The sequence below is a fragment of the Papaver somniferum genome, chromosome 9, assembly GCF_003573695.1.
Source record: "Papaver somniferum cultivar HN1 chromosome 9, ASM357369v1, whole genome shotgun sequence".
In the NCBI taxonomy this organism is placed as follows: domain Eukaryota; kingdom Viridiplantae; phylum Streptophyta; class Magnoliopsida; order Ranunculales; family Papaveraceae; genus Papaver; species Papaver somniferum.
The window spans coordinates 58669710-58684943 of record NC_039366.1 but is presented as its reverse complement, the minus strand read 5'-3'; the positions used below and the strand labels follow the sequence as shown (position 1 = coordinate 58684943).

Genomic DNA, 15234 nt, shown 5'->3' with positions numbered 1-15234 from the left:
GAAAGGTCCATACACGGTTGAGCCGAACCTGACATCACCTGGGAAAATTTGACATGTTTTGGCTCTGTTTTGAGGGTCTGTAAGGATTCTACCGATCTAATTCCATGAGAACTATATAAGAAGACTTCTAAACACTTGGAGAAATTTATAGAGACATGACACAAGAAGGTGAGTTATGGCTTGGAATTGCGATTGACCGTCACGATTTCTAGGGTTTGATTTACTTGACTTCTTCTATATTTTTCATGGATTTTTAGAAATACATGGTGAACTAACACTAGTAAGGGTAATGTGGTATTCTCAACCCACATCCGCGACTCTCAGTGGCAGTCAATGGACCGTGGACCGGTCAAAACGGTCCTACATTTAATAAAAATGCGGGCCACATCTCAGAGTGTCAAAAAAGGCATTGTATAAGATTATTTATTATTATTTTATTCCTCGTGCTTTGACCCACATTGTGACCGATGACCTTAGTTTTTACCACAGTTAGGATTTCCTGGGCCCCACCCTTTTGATGGTTACGATTAACCGAATTGAAGTGAACGGCTGGATTAAGCTAACCCTATTTATTATTTTCACCACCTCGTGCGTATCTCTTTCCATTTCTTATCTCTTCTCTATCAAAAAAGAAAGAAACTCAGTTCTCTTTCATCCTCTCACAGCTGCACCTCAAATCCTTCTCCAACTCATTTCTCTTAGGGTTTGATAATCATGTCTAATAAAATACCATAATTTAATTTTCTGTGCTACTAGAAATAGAAGTGAAGGTGGTTAATCAGGAAGTAGGAGAAGACATGGGGTTGAATCTGAACAATCTTAGACTAGTGAATCTCACAGTATTGTTTTGTTGACTAGAGATTCGCAATATCTTGTTTGAAGAAATATGATACAGGGTAACTTTTTTATTTTGGTTTTCTCTTGTAATTTAATCTGGGGATTATGGTTTTGATTTTATAATTTTTAGGGCTCAATTGTTTGGATGAGTTAGAATGTTTTATGTTATTTGTTCTTGATTTGAAATACTCTGCTCTTGCTAAATTAGATTCGAAAGGGTCTTTGTCGATTTTCAGAAATGGAGATTGAAGAATAATTAATGCTGCAGATGATGAGATTATGGAGGTTGATGACTTTGAATCCCCTGATTAAAGATTAAAGATTAAATCTCTTACTTCTGGTTAGTATTCAGTTTCTCTTCAAAAAAAAAATTTAATTTTGATTTTTTTTTTTAATTTTAGGGTTTTTGAGTTTTGTTTCTAATTCGTTTCTGTTTGTGTTTTGTGTGTTGTAGATGTGGAAGAATTTTTCACGCAGTACAATCCTGGTGAGGATATTTCTTCTCCTTTTATCTATATCTCTATTTAAACTATTTTTGTTATTTTGGGTTATTTTTCATGTTTTTTCGGTTTTTCATCAATGTTGGTATGACTAGTAAATCAGGGTTGATTTGAGGGGTTTTTATGGTTCGGGTTTTTGTTTTCTTGATATTTTGATGTACTGATTTGGCCAAATTAGAGGAGTTGATTCGATTTTGATTAAGAATTATAAGTTTTTGAAGAGGATTTTAGTTTGGGGTTCCAATGAGTGATTGTATGTTGTGTTAGCCTTAGATAATGGGTTTTGATACTCAAGAATGACCTGTGCATGTGATTTTCGTAGTTAAACTCTGGGATTGTTGCTCAAATGGAGTTGTAGTACGTAGTCAAATTCTGGGGTTGATGCTCAAATTGAGTTGTAATTGATTGTGTTAAGCCTTGGTTGATTAGGGATGATAGTGAAAGATGATTTATGTCCCTTTTTCTTAAATATTGCTCTATTTAAGTGTTGCACGCATGGTAAAAAACTAATCTGCCTAAATTTAGGATTCATCCGGTGTATGGTTCAGATCCAAACCAGTGGCATGCTGCAATATGTACAGATACAATGGAGCTTATGAAGCCTATGGATATGTTTCAGATGCTCAAGATCCTAACACGTGTTCTTACCAAGGTAACAGTGGTCCTGGATAATCAACATCACCAACAAGAGGTAAGATCTTCTTTCTCTCATTTTTCTGATTTTAAGTTTCAACATCTAATTTATCATGTAAACTATAGCCAACTTAATGACTCTCTAACTTAATTTTGTTTTGCTTCTTCTTTGGATAACCAGAATCAGTGTTAATTGGTTCTTGCTGTTGGGAGTGAGGTAATATAAATCTCACTAAACAATTATCTTCTTTATTTTCTTCATGCTCTCTCATTAGTCATTCCCCATATGGCATACAGATTTTTAATAAATGTAAAGTTTGGTAATATTAAACAGAGGTCTTACGATCCAGTTGATATTTTATACAATCCCTTAAAAAAATTGTGCAGGATGGCTACTTGAGAGTCTTCAAGTGGCCTATCATGGCACTTATTATTGATAAAGCTGATGCTCACCCAACTCTGAAGGATCTGGATTTCAGGTTAACTATTTTTCTTCTATAAGATTGGACGGCATTAAGCTATGCTTTATTGCATGTAGAAAATTCCGATATTTATTTTCTTGTCATACAGTCTTGATGGGAGGTTCCTTGTCTCCTTGGGAGGTGGTCCATGTCGGATTTGGGATGTAGAAACAACAACAATTGTAGCTTCTTTACTGAGGGAAAATGTGAGAAGGTTTGGAGACCAGAAGGGCCTTCTTCCCTTCAGTTGATTTTGTTTTCTGCTCATGAAACTTGAGTTTCATTTTATATATTTGTCATTCACCTCCTGCAGAGATCCGTGAATGGTAATTGCAGCCAGATTCTTCACGTTACAATAATGAGAGGTAAAATGTCACCGGATGCAAAAGTTGTTTTTTTTATCTTCACTCTGATTTACTTGGCTGATTATTGTTGGTGTAGATCGTGGAGGCAGTATCGTGTCCTTTGACACATCCTCATGGACGAGAGTGTCATCGAAGCACGTAGTGCCCGACCCTATTTCTGCGTTCAGTGTATCTCCTGACGGAGAACTCCTTGCTATGTAAAAGTTTCATTTTTTTTTACTGGTTGTCTTTATCCTAAGGTGTCTTTAGTCTCATAACCCTCTTTTTCGACCCCAGATAGAATTGTTGGATGAAAATATTATTTGTTCCTTTTAACACAAGGATCTTGTCTATAGCTTTGTGTCATGTGCCTGTGTGCGAGAACTGATAGGTGCCGACTGTATTGCCTTTATTCAGAGAAACTCTACTTCTGATAGTTCATTCAGTTACCCTAGTTTCCTGTCCTTATGTATCTGGTGTTTCTTCTAATAATACTTCACTGAAATATTTGTCTTATTAAACCCATGTCGTATCTTTTGCAAACTAGGATTAAAGTGTCTTCTCTTCTATCAGAAAATCGAAAGAAACTTACATGAAAGTGTTGCATTTTTATGTTTTGCGTATATATCTTATTACCCATGATGGCTCTACAATATATGGTCAACTGGAGCTCACTTCAGGGATTGAGTTCATTTATTTATGTTTTAAAGATATAATTCTATTTTATCACTTGACATTTAATCTAATCAGGAATCTGATTGGCCTTTTCTCCTTTTCAAATTGGTAAACATGCAGCGGAACAATCCAAGGAGGTGTATGGCTATACAAATCCAACAATACACGAGTGACATCAATAATTAAGAAATCGCGCCTTGGTCTAGTTACTGCATTGAAATTATCTGAAGATTCTAGGTCAGCATCCTTGCTTCAAATTACCAATGGTTGTAATTTTAAATTTTTTCTCAGAAACAATGTTGCGCAGCACTTGGCCTTATTATATCCTTCTGGCTGATTTTAAGCTAGTCAAGTAGTGTTGAACATGAAACATTTGTCATCTAACTGCAGATTGCTGGTCTCTGCATCCATGGACTCCAGTGTTAGGGTGACCAAAGTTTAAGAAGACACGACACTTGAGGGTATGCTTTTTCTTTTATTCTGGTTCATCTAGGATACCAAACTAGGTGATCACCTCATTGAAGATTATATGAACTGATGGATATATTGTTGGATCAAATATGATATCTTGTGCCAGCTTGCAGGCTGCATCAATCGGCGTGAGAGTTATTCGTTTTATTTATTTATCTAATATTTGGTTATTTGCTTACGTACTAATTATACTTGTGTGTGTTCAACAGGATTGATGATTCTGGTTTTTGTACTTCAAGGATTATGGTTTATAATTATGATTGCCATAATTTTTCTTCTGGCATATTACCATTGGAATGACAAACCCCTTCCTTTCGCTTATTAGAAAGTTAACCCCTTCCCTCTGAAGTTGGTTTAATATCCAATATAGTGAGAGATACAATCTTCAAATAGGTTACATACAGAATGTAGATAGTCTTCGCTGTAAAATTATTAGATTCAAACATATTTGAACGACCTTCAGATAATATTGTTTCAGTGTCGCGCAATACTCAAATTCTTGCATCAGCTAACTTCTAAGCTTTGACAGGTACACCGTAGCTGAGGAGGCAACAAGCTGTCGTTACATGTCCATGGATTGGATGATGAGGAATAAGGATTAAAATTGAGGTATGATATTTAAACTGAAGAATATCTACTTGTTATGTCTCAACTGGCTTATAGCCTAACTACTTCGTAATTGGGACAAAGAGACTGACCTCAGATTGATTTCCCTTCTATATAATGTATCTCTCTGAAAACTGTAAACCTTAGACATCAGCGGCAAATGGGAAAGATCCACCGTAGGACAACCTGAAATAAATGACGATGAGATCCTTAGTGAGATTCCTCAAGTCCCCCCTTCAGCTTTGTATATATAAGGCAGAGGAAAAAGACCTTGTGTTGTCGGTTATATTGTCATGGGAAAGGAGCAGATTTGTACCGTTAAGGACATTTCTATCCAAATAGAAAATAACTTTTAGACTTTATTACTGCAGTATCTGTTTGTTACTTCATATGGAAGAAGAGGGGTGATCTTAAGTTAATGAGTGGTCGTTTTTACTCCTATCTTTCTGTTTTAGGCAGATAAGATCATATAATTATTAGTTTTTCATGGGATGTTTCTTTCCTTTTATCTTAATTTTAATTTTGGTGGGTTTGGTTTGCTTGAGATATACAACTGGTACTCATATCTTTTACAATTAGGTTCAAAGGTCTTGTAGCTGATGGCAGTAGATTACTACCTTCGAGACAAGCAGGGAGGTAATACTATTTCCTTAACATCTCAATTTTGTGCTTATGTTAACTCTGTCTCAATTCACCATTGTGATTAGTTTCATCTCCAATATTAAAGATAAGTCTTGTTGAAATCATGTGTCGTGCTCAGGGATGTATTATACTTGACAAAGATGGGTTCGCAGCAAAGGAACAAACACATCTCTCTGATATTTGTGAGGCGGTTCAGCAGCTCATTGTAAACTAGGGTATTCAGACTTGCACTTGTGTTTAGAAATTGTCTTTAAGAAACATGTGAACCTATCAGCTAAGACTTGTACTGGTGCAAATTCAGGATTTTTTTTTATTAGGTTTTTCTGATTTTGAAGCTAAGTGCAGGTTTCATTTCATGGAAATTTTTCAATTTGAACCTGTATGAATTGTAAAATGAATATTGGTTCCTAAATAAATTGCCATTTGAATATATGAATCCAGCTTTCATTTCATTGTAATTTGAATTTCATTTTAGTCTCAGTCAGACTTGTTTCAGCTCAGACAGATTCAGTGCAGGCAAGTCAGCCAATCTGAATCTATTATTTTTTTTTCATATTAATATTTATATCCATGACTGATTGAAGACAGTCATAAATTTTTGACCGTTAACATCGGTCGTTGTTATAAGATTTTCAACGACCCCCAGAGACGCGTCATAGTTGAAAAGACGCTCAAACAACGACCCTTTCTTCGACCGACAAAGCAAGTTATAGATACGATTATGTTCTACTATATATATTGCCAACTATCTAGTTTACAATAACAATGCAATTATTTATGAAAAAGCGGGGTCTAACTACCACACCCAATATTTTGCTTAGCAATCTGTATGGACTAACTTCAATATACTTTCAAGAGAATCAACTAGACAGTCAGACTCAATCTTAAGAAAAGTATATCAAAGAGTTATATCTCAATTTCTCAATTCAATCTACAATCAAACAAATAGGAATTTGTGAGCCCGATTAAATATAAGAGATAACTTGGACGGTATCAAAAACCAATATCCAAGTGTCAATCAATTTAATCAACAACCAAAGGTTGGATTTGTTAGAGCATTGCTCGGTCGAACTCGCATGCGTTGCTATCTCAAGCATGTTTGTCAATGTTAGTGATCAAAACTATAAGTCTTGATTTCTAACCTACATAGATAAAGGTCTCGGACTAGGATAAAAAGTGTAGTTAAGCTCAAGACTCCATGGCAATCATCATGCAAGACGAAGGACTACTCAAGGAACTGGTTGATCTTCATCGACTAAAAGGTATGTGGAGACTTGAACTTATCTGTCACTCAAAAGTCTATCTACTCTATCTCCTACTCTTGAGACAAAAGTCGTGTTGATGTATAGACTTTCATTATACACATTTGCTATTTCGTTCCGAGTTTAACTCGCCTATCTATTTCTCGAAATATGTGTTGGTAAGCTTTCGCTTTAGCCAAATTCATCTTTACCTAGTGACGAAAGTCATCTTATGTTTCAATCACTTTGGAAATTGCTCTGACGAAAAATGGTCTGTGAATAACGGTTATATCCGTCCTCCGAGAATGTTTCAATGACTAAAATTAGAGTTTAGATTACATAACCATTGGTAGGATGTAAGCATTGTTGTGGAAACACATATATGTATAAGTCCTTATTCCTTGAACCAAAGTTTGCGAACTTTATTGATCAAGAGAAACAGAATGTAGCGTGAGCCAAGTCCGCGAAGTCAGACCGCGAACCGGCGTAAGTTCTCGACCCGAGAATTTCTACTGGAGTTTGTGAACTCCTTCGCGTGAGCTTAAGTCTGTGAACCTAGTCCGTGAACCCAGTCCGCGAACTTGAGCAGGTTATATCTAAAACCGGTTGTTCTTGAACTCATGTTTATATAAACTAAGGAATGCTTTTGCAAACCGTGGCTATAAAGTTGATGAACCGATTCGAGTGAATCAAACCGTTTTTGCTTCGATTGCGTCTTGTGTAGTTACATAAGATCTAAGCAATTGAACAACTCTCTAACTAGTTTATTTGAGCCATTTGGACTAGTTATGGTGAAGAAGAATATGGTGGATATGAAAGTAATCATATGGCTAACCATTTGGTTAACTATTGTTGAACCAACAAATGTTAATGTTTGGGAACGGTTTGTAAACCCAAAATTAGACATTTAATTTATGTGCAACAAGCTAAGCTTTCGATCCAACGGTTGAGAAATATTAGCTTGAATCTAATCAGGTTTTCATCTAACGGTGAATATTGAATGCTTTGTTACCAAGGTAACATTGATTACGAACCCTGATTTGAAAGACTATATAAGGGAGAACTCTAACAACTGGGAAACCTAATCCCCACACCTTACGTGTGATACTAGTTGCATAGCTAGAGTCGATTCTCCTTTAACCTTTGGTTTCTTCTTCTAAACCAGGTTAACGACTTAAAGACTTCATTGGGATTGTGAAGCCAGACCGATACTACTTTTCTTATAGTTGTGTGATCTGATCTTGCTGTTTTTATCGTTACGAGTACGATTGTAATAATGTGTAGTAACCCAATAGTTTTCTTTTGGTTATTGTTTTATCAAAGCACAATTAGTTGTAATTCTGTTGTTTATGCTTCTGTTTTACACTAAACCAACCATACGGTTGGGTAAATTTTGTGTAGTACCGTTTTTGTCTGCTATTAGAATGCTAGATGTTTGTTTCTTTTTCTTCTTGTGCATGTACTCGTAGGTGATAACTTAGCTTGATATTATCTTGGGAATTCTTCAGCCAAATTTTGGGCTTAGTCAGAACTTAAAGACACGTGATGAAGTCTCACCTTAACACCTAGGTTCAAGATGTTAGGGATATGTTTGGAAGAAACGAGAAAAATTGAATAAAACAATCGAACTTGGCCATCTCTTCTCACAACATCTGTAGTAACAGTGAGAGAACTCGAGAGGGAATCAAGTGAATAAAAATCAGGTGAATTTATACTAGATTTCTGAGTTCAATTCAGAGAAAAGAAAGTGATAGTTATGAACTTGTGGATCACTTAGTTCCATGGAGATTTGAAAGTTTTTGGAAAGGGGTTTCTTTTCTTCTCGTCCCGGATTTGAAATTAAAGGTATGAATCAACTCGAATTGCTCTTGTTCAACAAATTCTCTCAATATGATAGTTATCGATTGAATCCTCTACTATGAATTTTATTTTGATCTTGTCAAAACTCAGCATCAACATACTTAGTTTTGTTATAGAATTGATTTCATATTTAGGTATTGACTGAATCATGGTAGGAATGGAACTCGAAATTAAGGACGGGATTTGTGAATTTTTGGGTCTGTAGAACACCAGAACCTTAGGAGATCTTTTGAAAAATATTTTCTTTGTTTTTTGTTTTTATTCTTGTTTCTCAATCTCTGATTACTGGTTCATGAGGAGTAGAACATTGCTAGGGTTTGAAATTAGATTTTCTGAGGTTCATGATACCATAAATTTTAGATTTGATATGAAGACTTGTTGAATTGATACACAACAGCACCTCAGAATTCTTGTTGAAATCAGATGACATTTCGGCTCGATTTTAGGGCACATTAGATAATGAACTAAAATGAGGTTTCTTTTCATGGAATTCAGTTCTCTGCAAGACATATATATTGTGATATCAACGACCAGCCAGTTCTGTTTCCATCAAGTTTGACATCTATGCACCTTAGTCTAGTCTGAAATTTGTATTGATAAGTTTTAGATGTCTTTGAACAACTGTTTCAGCGTGGTTCTATGTATCCAGTTCCATTATTACACTTTGAACTATGTCAGTTTCAGTTATGATTGTTTTTATACTTTTGGCATTCATGTCCTTCAACTGTTGAACATATTCACATCTTGCATTAGCCTTAGCTCCATTGTTAATGTTTGAAACCTTCTCTAGGAAATCCATATCAGTATCCTCGTCGAGAGGCAGTGTCTCGTTTCCACTTTATGGCTAGGTCAGGTTGTTATATTTTGTAGGCCAGGTTCAGCGAGGTTGTTCTGTTTCTCTAACTTTAACTTCTGTGTCATTAAGGTGCTCTCCGATTCGATAGGCGGGCTGCGGAGTTGAGGTTTGAGTTGTGAGTTGAGGTGGGGAGTTACATTTGTCTTTTGTAATCATTAATGCTTCTTTACAAAACCATGTTTATGCGTTTAAACAACTCATGCATTGTCGGATTCTAACTTTTGAAAACTCTGTGAATTCTTTTAACTTTTCCTTTACATGCAAAGAACCTGAAATATACTTGCTTGTTTATATGAGTGTATGGGAAATGAGAATTTTCGTCTATGGTATATAGGGTGTGTTCCTTCTTTTATACCTACAGCTTTCGATCTTTTATTGCTTATATAGGTCATCAGTTTGTGAGTTCGGAATTGATTGACATCCATATATACGATTAGGCGTGGATTTGCGAGTTCGGAATTGCACAACCATATTATAAATTGTTTGAAGGAGTAGCAGCTCCATATACATGTTTGTTTCTTTTGTGTGTGTTTGATTGCTTGTAAAGTTTGGAGTGCAGGTTTGCTAGTCTCAGTGAGCTAAATGTGTTAACCATATTTAGAAAATGTTGCATTGTTTTATGTTCAACTTTAATGTCTACTCTTGAGAAATGTAAGTGCCTACTGAGCTTGTCTGGCTCACTGTTTCCATCTCTTTTAGTGGCAGGAAATATTTGTGCAAGTGGCGAAGAAGCGGGAGAAAGTGATTTTAGGGTATGGGTTGAATAGGTTGCTTCAACTCACGTTCTCGAGAGATTGTTACTGATCTCGTGTTGGTTTGACCTGTCATATATGTATATAACTTGTAAATGGTATGTGTTAATGCTTATAAGTAGTACCCACCCCTGTATTTTGTATGTAATTAGCTATCGCAAACACTCTTTTAAGTGAATGGCTAGAAGTCCTACTGTTGTTTAATATAATTCTGTGTAGTTTGGTTTTGATCTGTCCACGTTTAAAAAAAAAATGAATGTTACATCTCTTGAATTTAGACACAGTTCACAATTAACCTTGTTTAGTTGGAGTTAAACAAAATTTAATATTTTAGGCTTGGATTTATGCCTTAGTTATGGTATTTAGAGATTTGGGGCGCTACAAATTGGCTCGAGATTTATATCTCCGATAGGCAAGATAGAAAAGTAATCACAAGCACTTCGTCTCATCGTTTGTGATTCCACAATATCTTTTTCCGTTGCGTCGATTAATATTATTGTGAGGTAGATTAATATTATTGTGAGGTGATTGATAATATTAGGCTGTTCTTCGGGAATATAAGTCCGATTTATCAATTGGTTCCTGTTCACTTTGATTTATCAAAAGACGGAACAAAAATCGTAGGTATATCCGTGGGAGACGGATTTATCTATTACCGTAGACTTTTCTGTGTGATGCAGATTTGTTTATTAAAGTCTTCGATTTCGGGTCGTAACAACTCTTAGTTGTGGGTGAGATCAGCTAAGGGAATCAAATACGTAGCATCTTGCTGGGATCAGTGGCGTAGGAGCATAACTGTACCTTGGATCAGTGTGAGATTTATTGGGTTCAACTACAGTCCAGACCGAAGTTAGTTTGGAGTAGGCTAGTGTCTGTAACGACTTAATACAGTGTATGTTCAATCTGGACTAGGTCCCGGGGTTTTTCTGCACTTGCAGTTTCCTCGTTAACAAAATTCTGGTGTCTGTGTTATTTTTATTCCGCATTATATTTGTTTATATAATTGAAATATCACAGGTTGTGCGTTGTTCAATCAATTAGAATATCCGACCTTTTGTTTGTTGATTTAAATTGATTGACACTTGGATATTGGTCTTTGGTACCATCCAAGTTATCTCTCTAGTATTAGATAAAGACTCGCAGATTTCTATTTGCTTGAGTATATATCAAATCGAGAGATTGAGATATAAACTCTTTGATATACTTTTTATCTAGATTGAGTCTGATTGTCTAGTTGATTCTCTAGAAAGTATATTGGAGTTTTTTCATACAGATTGCTAATCGAATTATTGGGTGTGGTTGTTGTACCCCCGCTTTTACAGGATTCACAATTGATTGAACTTACGCACGACCTGTGATATTGCAATTATATAAACAAATATAATGCAAAAAATAAATAACACAGACACCAGAAGTTTTGTTAACGAGGAAACCGCAAATGCAGAAAAACCCCGGGACCTAGTCCAGATTTGAACACCGCATTGTATTAAGCCTCTACAGATACTAGCCTATTCCAAGTTAACTTCGGACAGGAATGTAGTTGATCCCTAACTAATCTCACACTGATCAAGGTACAGTCGCGTTCCTTACCCCTCTAGAACCACACCGGATTCTGCGCACTTGATTCCCTTAGCTGATTTCACCCACAACTAAGAGTTGCTACGACCCAAAGTCGAAGACTTGGTAAACCAATCTGTCTCACACAGAAAAGTCTATTGAATAGATAAATCTGTCTCCCACATATATACCTATAAGTTTTGTTTCGTTTCTTGAAAAATCAAGGTGAACAAGAACCAATTGATATACCAGACTTATATTCCCGAAGAACAACCTAGAAATATCAATCACCTCAAAATAATCTTAATCGTATAGTAGCGAAACAAGATATTTTGGAATCACAAACGATGAGACGAAGATGTTTGTGACTACTTTTTATCTTGCCTATCGGAGATTAAATCTCGAGCAAATCTTAGAGAAGATAGTACTCAACGCGATAAAAAACAGCAAGATCAGAACACACAACTACAAACAAAATAGTTGGGCCTGGCTTCACAATCCTAATGAAGTTTTCAAGTCGTTAACCTATTGGGTTTTAGAAAACCTAAGGTTAAAGGAGAATCGACTCTAGTCGCAACTAGTATCACACAGGAGGTGTGGGGATTGGGTTTCCCATTTGCAAGAGTTCTCCCTTATATAGTCTTCAAATTAAGGTTTGCAATCAATGTTATCTTGGTAACAAAGCATTCAATGTTCACCGTTAGATGAAAACCTGATTAGACTCGAGCTAATATCTTTTAGCTGTTAGATCGAACTTAGCTTGTTATACACAAATTAAAAGTGACTTCATTTAGATATGAGTAACCGTACCTAAACGTGTACACCTTTGTTGGCTCAACAATAGTTAACTGAAGTTAGCCATATGAACACTTTCATATCAACCATATTTATCTTAATCATAACTAGTTCAAATGACTCAAATGAAACTAGTTCTAGGGTTGTTCAATTTTTTATATTCTCATAGAAGTATACAAGACACAATTGAAGCAAAAACGATTTTGATTCACTCGAATCAATTCATGAACATTATAGACACGGTTTCCAAAAGATTGCATTCCTTATTATATAAATGTATTAGTTCGTAAACAAACCGATTTTAGAACATAACCTACTCAAGTATGCAAACGGGTACGCATATCTAAGTAGGCGGACTTGGACCGTGTTCGCAAGTATGCAAACGGGTACGCATACTGTCGTACACTTCCAAGCTTCAGTTGAATCCAGTACGCGCACAGGTACGCATACTATAGTACCAGGATTTCAACTGACTTCTCCAGTACGCATACAAGTAAACAAACTATAGCTCCCGGACTTTACCTGACCTCGCCAATACGCACACGGGTATGCATACTACATTCTGGTCTTGGATCAAAACATATGCAAGTACTCATACTGTGCTTATAATCCGATTATGGTTAAGTGTTCTAAACTCCCATTTCAATCATTGAAACATTCTTAGAAGACGAAAATAGTTGCCTCACGCAAACTATCAGCTTCAAAGCAATTTTCAAGTGATTGAATGATCAATAAGAAACATTCTGAGTCTACATCAAATGACTGTCTCACACAAATCATGTAAGATGTTACAAGGTGATTTTCACATGATCATCACTTGACTTTCGTCAAGAATATAATATGAACCTGGTTAAAGCGAAAGCTTGCCAACACATATTTCGAGAAATATGTAAGCGAGTTAAACTCAACTCGAAATATCAAATGTGTATAATCGAAGTCTATATAGCTATACGACTTTTTGTCTCAAATAGGAGATAGAGTAGATAGAATTTTGAGTGATAAATGATTTCAAGTCTCCATATACCTTTTGTTGATGAAGTTCCACAAGCTCCCCTTAGTAGTTCTTCGTCTTCAATCGATGAACGTCGTGAAGTCTAATGCTCAACTACGCTTTATATCCTAATTCGAGACTTAGCTATAAGTAGACTAGAAATAAAGACTTATAGTTTTGGCAACTAAACTTGACAAACAAGCTTGAGATACCAAAGCTTGCGAGTTCGACCGAGCAATTCTAACAATCTCCCCTATTATCAATTTTAGTGACAAAACTATCAATACATATGGATTACAAAATAAATATACTTTGTAGCTTCTCATACAAATGCTTGATTTCCTTGGTTCTTCAACATTACTCGAAATCTTCGTCACTTCCAAGTACTCCAGTGATTCTGAACGTGTTCAACTCAGCATCATAGTTGTTGAAAATCCGTAGCTAAAACAATGAGAAAACAGTAGCTCTCAATCATTGTTATACAGTGTCATAGTATTATTACACGACATCAAAGTCCAATTACATCACAACTTTGAAAACAATACTATGGTGATATGTATCACTCCCCTTAGTCAATACTTCATCTCACAATGAAAACTACTCCCCCTTACATAATGATCCGTAAACCATATGTATTTGTAGTGTGAACTTCACATCAATTCTCCCCCTTTTTGTCAATATAAATTTGCAAAGGTACGAAAACTAGTGGGATCATAATGAAATTCTCATAGAGATACTTCATGACTAAAAGAGAACATATCAACTTTGTATCGATGATTTCACATAGTCGAAACTTAGTGTATTCATCAAGGAGTTTATAAAGATACAAGAAAACTCCTACACTATTCCACATCCGCACTCCCCACAAAGATTTGGCAATTAAGCACAAGTTCAATTAAAAACTCTCCCCCATAAAATGTCATTCCCGAAAGAACAACAACAAGATCGACCTTACTTTCACAAGAAAAGAAGGATTTCTTTGGATATTAACAAATCACATGAAACATGAATTTGTATCCAAAATACTCAACTAAATTAACCACAATAGAACCCATGATTAATTTAATCGGAAATGCTCAACATAAGATAACTTACGGAGCCGCACAGTACTTTCACATAGAAGTGGATTAGGGAAAGACCAATACTGCGGAATATTCAAAGATTCATTCTATTTTTCATCAATATTTGCATAAAGACATATAATAGACTTAATCTTTGCAATCAAAAGTTCATCCTATCTTCATCAATATTTTCATAATGACATAATAGGCTTAACTTTTGACATATATGGGACAATCATAGTTCACCGATGCATACACACATATCCCATAACAAATTGAATAATACAAAACCATAAATATTAATATTGCAAAATCATCTTCCAAATAATCTTTAGAATTTAAATAAATAAATCTAAAAACATTGCAAGATGAAAATCGTTGGCAATAGCGATGTGTACTCACAATAATTGTTATTCCAAACCCTAGTTATCCTTCTTAAAACACAAGAATAAATTCTCATAAGAAGTTTCCTAGATATTAAGGCCTCTAAAAAATTCTTTATCGTCCCCAAACTCCTTGTCGTCAACAGCCATAGGAACATAAGGTTCATGAAGAAAGGAGTCAATTCCAACAAACCTTCTAGACTGATGCCGAACCAGGGCCTTCTGAATTTCGAGAGTCCTCAAGACAATAACCTTTATTTGATGAATCTTCTTTCTTATTCCTTCAACTCTTCAAGAACCCCAGAAAACTTCTGTAGATTAGAAGGAAAAACTCTTGGTTTCCTAACATTCCTCTTTTTCCTTTTCAAAGTTGAAGGTACAAGATATTTATCTTTCTCTTTCATGATTGATGGCCTAACAATCATATTAACATCTTTTCCATCAGATGACATAATGCTTGGATTCTCCATACCAGTATAAGATTGTGAGGGGAATTCACAAATCAGGCTCAACAAGCAATCTTGTGATAAAAAGAGTTTTCAGAGAAGGAAAAAGGAATGTAGGGTTAC

At 35.6% G+C, this 15234-nt stretch overlaps 2 long non-coding RNA genes across 16 annotated transcripts; both read left to right on the top strand.

The window, feature by feature from the left end:
• The first annotated feature begins 614 nt into the window (after nucleotides 1-614).
• Nucleotides 615-5605, top strand: LOC113313356. Of its 14 annotated transcripts, XR_003341813.1 has the most exons (13): nucleotides 615-896; nucleotides 1046-1177; nucleotides 1292-1324; nucleotides 1863-2028; nucleotides 2152-2187; nucleotides 2358-2449; nucleotides 2541-2645; nucleotides 2745-2796; nucleotides 2873-2993; nucleotides 3571-3687; nucleotides 3841-4530; nucleotides 5107-5163; nucleotides 5288-5605. It is a non-coding gene; the product is annotated as an uncharacterized LOC113313356 (long non-coding RNA). The 14 variants fall into 14 exon arrangements; XR_003341815.1 differs by lacking the exon at nucleotides 2873-2993 and having other exon boundaries at nucleotides 2541-2637; XR_003341812.1 differs by having other exon boundaries at nucleotides 2541-2637; nucleotides 2873-3687.
• Nucleotides 5606-7994: 2389 nt separating this feature from the next.
• On the top strand, nucleotides 7995-10110 carry LOC113313423. 2 transcript variants are annotated; one of them, XR_003341833.1, is made up of 3 exons: nucleotides 7995-8255; nucleotides 9196-9251; nucleotides 9826-10110. It is a non-coding gene; the product is annotated as an uncharacterized LOC113313423 (long non-coding RNA). The 2 variants fall into 2 exon arrangements; XR_003341834.1 differs by lacking the exon at nucleotides 9196-9251 and having other exon boundaries at nucleotides 7996-8255.
• Nucleotides 10111-15234: the final 5124 nt, after the last annotated feature.